The sequence below is a fragment of the Electrophorus electricus genome, unplaced genomic scaffold (genome assembly GCF_041902795.1).
Source record: "Electrophorus electricus isolate QZ-2024a unplaced genomic scaffold, ASM4190279v1 Scaffold266, whole genome shotgun sequence".
In the NCBI taxonomy this organism is placed as follows: Eukaryota; Metazoa; Chordata; class Actinopteri; order Gymnotiformes; family Gymnotidae; genus Electrophorus; species Electrophorus electricus.
In genome coordinates, this window is record NW_027658546.1 from 1 (window position 1) to 8,027 (window position 8,027).

Consider the following 8,027-nt stretch of genomic DNA (forward strand, 5'->3'; position numbering starts at 1 on the left):
GTTCACAAGTAATTCAATTACATGAGAAAAAGTTCAATTGTTTGCAAAACTGTAGGAGAAAAATACCTAACATAAATAAAGTGTTTGGGTGCAGTTATAAAAACATGCAGTCTTTAATTAGCCCCACCTCATTAGCATTAGTACATCTATAATGCTCTCGGTATCGATATAATATTCTAGGGATTTTAATGGAGGAGAGCCTTCATATTTAAACGAGGAAGGAACTGTCTGTGTAAAATAAATGCTTTTTCAGCCATATAAACAATTGACACATTTGACCCAAATCTGGGTTGTTCTGACGTGATTGAGTGGTTGCTGTCAAAATCCCGCGTGAGGATTGATGTGGACTTATACCTGAGATTCAAAAACACAAGTGCCCTAGACGCCAATGCGACCCCAAACCGTGTGAGCAGAGTCTAAGCATTATGTACTGTAAGAAGCTCGCGATGTTCTGAAGAAGTAGCAATATCACATCTGTGATGTCTTTGCCAGAGACTCAGATCCAGGTTGGGGCTAACATGTGCTGACAACCTGGAGTCCTGGTCTGCATTCGCTGCATTCCTCACCTCATCAGGGTTTGAGCCTCAGTCGTGCTATGTGCCGCGGCCGTTCGTACCTGCCGCCATCAATCATGCGGAACGATGTTCAAAAACAAAGCCCTCCTAATTAAGCGCAGATGCTATGGATGTTTAATCGTCATTATCCTTTCATTTTGCCAGACTCGTTGACCCAGGAGATAGAGACTGACCGCAGCAGTGGCAGAACAGATGCTGAAAGGACAATACAAGGTACATGTTTTTTGAGGAGACTATAAATCTCGCCGCAGCTCCACAATATGAGGCTTAGTTTCAGCCTGCTGTTCAAGCATGCAGCTCACCATCTGGGCCACAGAGCTCACAGTTCGAGAGGAAGGTCAAGATCACCAGGATTCATCAAGACAACACTTCATTGTAAAAAAAATAAAGTCGGTCTCGCTAGCGAAGGCTGCATGTTGACCAGTGTCGGAAAAAAAGTAGACTCATTGGCCATTCTTAAAACAGGAAGCGGCGATGCCGGTTTTCATGTCCTGTCCGCCTCTTTTCAGTGTTGGTTTAAGGTGTGGGATAGGGAGGTGAGGGGGGGATGTACCTTTTTTGCTTGCAAATGAGCAGCTGGGGACTTTTAATGCTGCCTTGCAAAAGGAAACTTCATTTCACTCTATTTATTTAAATCAGACTATTTCTTCCAATGTCTCATAACAATTGGCATCATTTTCTGAAGAAGTTTGCCTCTTACATTTGCTGTATTCTGAGCCCTTTTTTAAAAATGAAGTTTGTTTGTTTATTTATTTGGTGTGTCAACAGAATCGCTAAATGTCTACAAGGTGCCTGAAGAACATGCACTTTGATTTCTGTCCATACCAGCTAAACAAAGGAAATCCTTAAAGTCCAGTGTAAAGGTTATTAGGGGATGTTTTTTCCCCTCTCCGTGTTTCAGGTTACGGATAAGATGTACTCTCGGCTGTTGTCAGCACATTGCCAAAATCTCTGATACACGTGTCAGAAGTTCATATTGGCTGTGACTTTCACACCCGTATTAAGCTATATCTTTAATCTTGTAGCTTGAGGTACAGCAATAACGGTACTCGCTGATGTCTACCTATCATGTGGTTTGGGTCCTTATGTTGCAGAGGTAGCCACTGGGGGCAGTAGCTGAGCAGTCTGTGTCAAGCACAGAAATCAAAGTTACCTTTCTGAAATGAATAATGGACAAGTCTGGAGTTTCTGCTTTACCTGAAAGGAAAGGTTCAGAGAAGCAAACATCTGGGCAGAGTTTCCTCTTCCCTCAGAAGTAGTCAATCAGCCTGTCATGTTTGGTGTCCAAATTTTGCTTCTTGACCTATAAGGGTAACGTAACTAACAAATAAAGTGAAATTATGGCTATTGATTAGCATAATGCAAACTTCTTGCTGAGATGCAGTTTCATAAAATGGAGAATAAGACCACATTTAAATGGTAAAGATGTCAAATTATTATTTAAGAGAAAAGGTGATTCCAAGTTTTCAGTTTTCAACTGCGTGATTTACTTTAATTCAGTTTTATAAATAACAGTGTCCTTTAGGGTGAAAACTATCACAGGCAAGTTGATTTGATATTACTTCATCACAATGTTTTTAACTACATTGCCTGAGGCATGCACTAAAATGAGCTAGACTGAGCATTTTAGCATACAGTTGGCTGGATGTTAACTGGTGGTCATGAGTTTCCATTGACTGTTAGCTGCAGTATGTTAGCATCAAGGCTCAAGTGCAAAACTTGAAGAAGCAAAATGTGGACACCATACATCGATTACATTTGATGGACATGGAAACTTATGTGTAAGCATGAAAGTATTCCTTATTTATAATTTTAATATCTTTAGTTTACAGGTGAACAGATGCACTGAAACCAAACTCGGCAATATACACTGTTCACTATAAAAATCATAAGAAATGCCCACCAGACCTGAATATGCTAATATCCTAATGCTAATATCCTAATGCTAATATCCTAATAAAGAATCTATTCTGAAAATGTGCTCATTGCAACTTTAACCACACATACTGAGTCAATGATAGTGCCACAATTTTTTCTATAGTTCTGTCATGATATAATTGCAAAGCTCATTTGCAAAGGTGTGATTAATCTTTGAGAGATTTTGGATTGCACACCAACATTTAACTGCTAAACACAGGACGCTTACCTGTCCCCTGCCTCATTAGAGCCACAGGTGGTCAGAATCACATTCCCCAACTATGGCAGCAGCTCAGGCTAAGAGTGAAAAATAAATCACCCTAATGCAACATCAATCTTTCTTGGATTGTCGAAATATGCAGAGTGAAAGAAAAGACATTTTCAAACATTTCGATTAGTTTGCACACCACCCATTTCTGTTAGCAAATGTCAAAGAAATACTACAGTTCTCATGCTGCCTTGTTGTGATATTATTGGTTGTTGTCTCTGTTGAACTCAGAGAATGAATATGTAACTCTGCGTCAAGTAGTATAAGTCTTAGCATTTAAATAACTCTACCCATCAGCTTCCTGAGAACACCACCCTTATCAATGAATGAGTGGTCTCCATTTCCCTTTGAAAATAGTCTGTGGAAATTGCTATGAAATGTTGGAAATGGCAGTTTAATACTCACTCTCAAGTAAAAGCCCCATAACCCAGTTTGATTAGCCTACTTAAAAAGATATTTTTGTGAAGGAAGAATTCAATGAAAGGAGTAGTCTTTTAACCCCACTAAATCTCACCCAACTGATAACTGGGGCCTGAATAATTTTGTTCTAGAACATAAAGTCATGCATATTATGATAATACAGTTTTTATGTTAAGGATTAATCATATTTCTGCAGTAATTGTTATATTTAGAAGTTCCTATTTTAAAGTCACAAAATGAAAGTCAAGGAGAGTGTGAACAGAAGAAGGGCATTGGCTTAATCGGGTTCTTTACTCATAGACTCAAGTAGAGGCACACACCCAAGTAGGATTTGAACGGATGTTGAATAATCCGTTAGTAATAATCATCTTATTAACTTTTAGTTTACTTCACTTGCAGCTATAAATCTCCCTAAGTTGGATAACATAGTCCCTTATATTGATTATTGGTACTATGAAGAAGACGTTTAAAAGAGTGGTGAATGTAACACTGCTTGTCTGTTCAATTAGAACTCCATTCATCTGGGATCCATGTCGTTACTGCTGTAACAAACCCCGCCCCCCCAACCAGTGCTGCATAATTACATGCAAATGGCAAAAAAAGAAAAAGAGAAGCTGATGAATTATACTAGCGTTAGAGAGAAGGAGACATGTCCGACCTGATCCATACACAGCCATTTCAATTTCAAGTCTTCACTGCTGGAAAAAAAAAGGAAAAAAATAATGAAGGTATAATTTCAGAGAACTAATTATTTCTATTTGTCTTTTGTCACACTCTGTAATTCTGCTATATTAACACAGTCTGTGTTTATTAATCGCTTTTCCAGCGTTTTGAATCCGTTCCAAGAATAAGCTTGACTGTTTTTCCTGGCTTGGCGCTTCTGGTGGAGCATCTTGCCACTAAATCCTGGCGATACCATCCATAATATCTCTTCGGCATCTCTTCTGATTCTCGCTTCCTGCCTCTTGATGTGCGCTGCAAGTTTACATGACCCTGTGAGAAGAGATAAAGTTCTTTGTTGCAAGATTAAACATCAAAACAGTTAAAGTGAAATTTAAATTAAATGAATGAATGTCACTGAAGCAAAAAGGCTGTAATTAATGGTTCCCTTAATTGTCTTCATAAAATATTTGCATGGGCATAATTTGCATAATTTACATGTATTAATTAATCTTTCAAAGGAATTTTATGCTGAGAGAAGCCAAAAATTCTCTTTGTTTTATTTAGCATCTAATGAAATATTTATCCTCTTTAATGAACTTTTCATCTTGATTTGAATATAAAAATGCCAACGATTTTAACATATTTTAATGAGGGGGTTTGTTCATAAAACAACATGGCAGGCATCTGATTTTTCCTACTCCAGAACATCAGTCATTTTTTTTTTTTAAATCTTGTACTATGCGTCATAGTTTACCTACACTCCATTTCATTTAGAATTAATATGCTAATTGATAAATGTAGGAGTAGTTTCCATTGAAATTACATGGTGCCTAGGTACACAAACAAATTTCCTTGAACGTAAATAAGCATGTTGCTCCTGATTTTAAATTATAAACTGATGTGTAACAGTAGACTTAGTTTTTTTTCCTTTTTATAAATGTATTTATTTATTTATAAATAGTGAATTTGCATAACATAGCCCCTGATCTGTGCTTCCTCTGGTTCTTGCAGTGAGAATCCACTTACCTACATGAAAGCACTGCTCAGATGGATGGTGAGGTTTTGTAGCTGTTCTTGTATGTATTCTGCTACACCTGCAGGATCCACTGCCCAAGGCTGTTACATGCAAACCAAGCTAATAGTACATCCCCAACATCACAAGAAACGACCCTGAATGAGGAACCCAGAGTGTGCTAAACCAGATGATCACTGTGACTGTTTTAATCTGTATTATAATTGCTTCTTTAAAAAAACAATCAAACGCACACGCACGCACAGGCACACACACACACACACACACACACACATGCATGCGTGTATATACCACAGGTGTTATTGACAGTTGTATGAACAATACCAAAAGTTTATTGTCATGCTTATAGACTTCACCTTCTGTGGCCTGCAACATTTTCCAATATTTTACTACAAACTGTACTGCTAAAACAATTTAAAGCCTTAGGCACAGAGTGACGTACTTCTGAGTCATTCCCAATTAACCGCGGCTCCTGCTGCTGTATCAGGACTGGAGCTCTCTGTGTGTTATATTCAGCGGTGCAGTTCACACAGTAATGACTTTTCCAGCACTGGTTGAATGGCGAGGGCCAGAGTGCAGTACCTCGGAGACTTGGGTCTTCTTGCTGTAATTAGCCCCACTGTTTGTCTGTCCATGTAGCAAGGCTTTGTTGCTCGACACACAGCACTGTGCAAGGCTAGGCCACAATTAATCAAAGTTCACAGGGTTTCTGAGCTCATATTAATCAACATTTCTTGCAGCAGACACCAGATTATTAGCTAAAAGCAAAAACGTCTAAATGTTGAGATGATTTATGAGCACTTTCTTTATAGTCCAACAACAGATGATTTTATTTAAACAGGACTACAACACACATTATCAAAAAGTAGAAGTTTCTGTAGTGTAACTTAATAAGAGTCATATGGAATAGGTCACCAACAAAGCCAGTAGTCTATGCTGCAGCAGGTACTGTTCCTACCATATCCACAGTTACAGTGACCATGGCAAAGTGACCATGGCGACTGTCTCATTCAGACTGTGAGCACAGCTACGCTTCCCCGGTCTGCCACCATTTTTATGTCTTTTCGTGTGCTTTTCTCCTTTAAAATGGAATGGTTTAGCACCGCCAAAAAAAAAAAAAAAAAAGAGAAAGAAATGCAGTAGCAGAGCATTTCGCAAGCAGAGGAGATGTTGGGGTAATAAATGTCAGGCCGACTCCTGAGCCATGGCTAACAGATGCTTTTACCAGCGCAGGACCTGAGAGGCCAATGCACGCTCAGCTATGGGCTTGTTGGAGTGTTCCCTGGCAATGCACAGACCTCGTTAGAACGCACATGTCAGGAGAGAGCGTCGGAGATGACTGGCTGCCCTTTCCGATAAACAGCGTTTCTGCCCAGGAAGTGTCATTTAAGGCGCTTTACATGATGAGTGCAAAGCTGTGTTTGAACGAGTGTGTCGAGAGAATGTCCTAAACGCATACAGCAGGGTGTAGGGAAGACACACGGCATGACATGACGAGTTTAACATTATTGTGGGACTTATTTGTAGGTGTAAAGCCTCATCGCATCATGATATTGCAGACTTTTTATGGATGAGTTATAATGTAGGAGGCAAGCCAAGGTTCAGCCATGAACAGCTACTTGTATAACTGCTTTAATATTATAAGTGTAAATTATGCTGGGGTGTTAGGTGAAGGTGTGATGTGAAACGTGGCTCACATATTAGCAGGAGGTAAAATAACATGGGCATTCTTATTTGCTGGTGCCTCAGCTGTTATCTGTGTGACATCAGCTGAAACAATGGCTTTGCTTTCATCTTTTTTCTTGACCTTCGTATAGAATATAGAATCACCGGTGTACAAACGGCTATTTACGGAGACAGCAAGGAACTTTTCTGCAGTTTTCACACAAATTCAGAAAGTCCCGTTTGTCCTTTTCGCTAATTTACTTCAACGTCTCAATTTTCTTTTCCTTTTTTTCTCATCTGCAGATGGAAGACTATTTTTGAAAACCACCGTGATGTACTGATAGGATGGTGCGGAGAACAAAGTCTCTCATGCGAAGATTTGGAAGAAGTCTGTCATGTGAAGATTGTCATATGAAGAGAGCCCTGACCAATGGTCTCTTTAGTTACAAAAACAGGTCAAGCTGACTGCAGAGGCTCTGCAGAGACTCTGGGTTTGGCCCAGAGCCGAAGGCCGGGCCAGGTCAGAATGTAGAATTAGGATTCTACTTCTCACCAGTATCAACAATATATTGTGGCAGATATGGGATTAAACATGCCAGCTCTTTTGAAGGCAACAATTTGAGCACAGTAAAATGTACCACGTGGTATACTTGGTTATCAAATCCACAGCACTGAAGATTTTTTATACTGTATTTAAACCAGCGAGAAAGCTTTGAAAAAGAAATTCTGATCCAGGGGTTTGTTTTGTATTAAATCCGTAATGTCATAGCTGATTGCCAAGTTGTTAAAGACCCTAGCTTGGAGAAAAAGCCTCTGGAAATGCGAATTTGAATATATGTTGATCAATAGACATGACTAATCTTTGCTTTAAACGTTTTCTAAATTAGAAAAAAAAATACAATCAAGTTTCATTTTTATCATTGTTGTATATACAAGAAAAATAGGTTAACCAGCTCACTTTGTTATGTGTATATAAAGTTAAAAGAAGGTATTGTGTATGCAGTAGAACTATTAGGAAAACAATACCAACATTTATATTGAATTTATAGATTTGTTTCTGAGCCATCATCTTTGCGGATAGCTGCCATTGCGCTGAGGAAGCATGCAGGCATGTCGATGTTTGTCCTGAACTCTTGTTACTCAATAAATACGTAACTGTGCTGAACGACTACGTACGCAGGGTTGGTTCACTTACACCCCATCAGATCTGACACAGCTCATCTCCTACATCAGCGTCCGTATTAGTGACGTGCAGTCTGAGAGAATCTCCTCAGTGTGTTTATTTTACCATTAACATATGGAAGTAGTGGCAACTTTGAAAGGCTGTATGCAGGTAACTGTTTGATAACAGATAAATGAGAGCTGATATTCCCAAAATATAAGTTAACAGAGGAGCTATTTTATAATAACACTCACCGTTAAAACATGTGAAGAAACAGCAAGTATTATCTTTGTGTTTCTTTCAACACTCGCACACTGCTTGCTA

The 8,027-nt window shown here is 39.0% G+C and overlaps 1 long non-coding RNA gene across 1 annotated transcript; it reads left to right on the forward strand.

Annotated features, from left to right (window-relative positions):
* The first annotated feature begins 713 nt into the window (after positions 1 to 713).
* On the forward strand, positions 714 to 7,709 carry LOC145655498 (uncharacterized). Its single transcript, XR_014121614.1, has 2 exons — positions 714 to 788; positions 6,845 to 7,709. It is a non-coding gene; the product is annotated as an uncharacterized LOC145655498 (long non-coding RNA).
* The last annotated feature ends 318 nt before the right edge of the window (positions 7,710 to 8,027 follow it).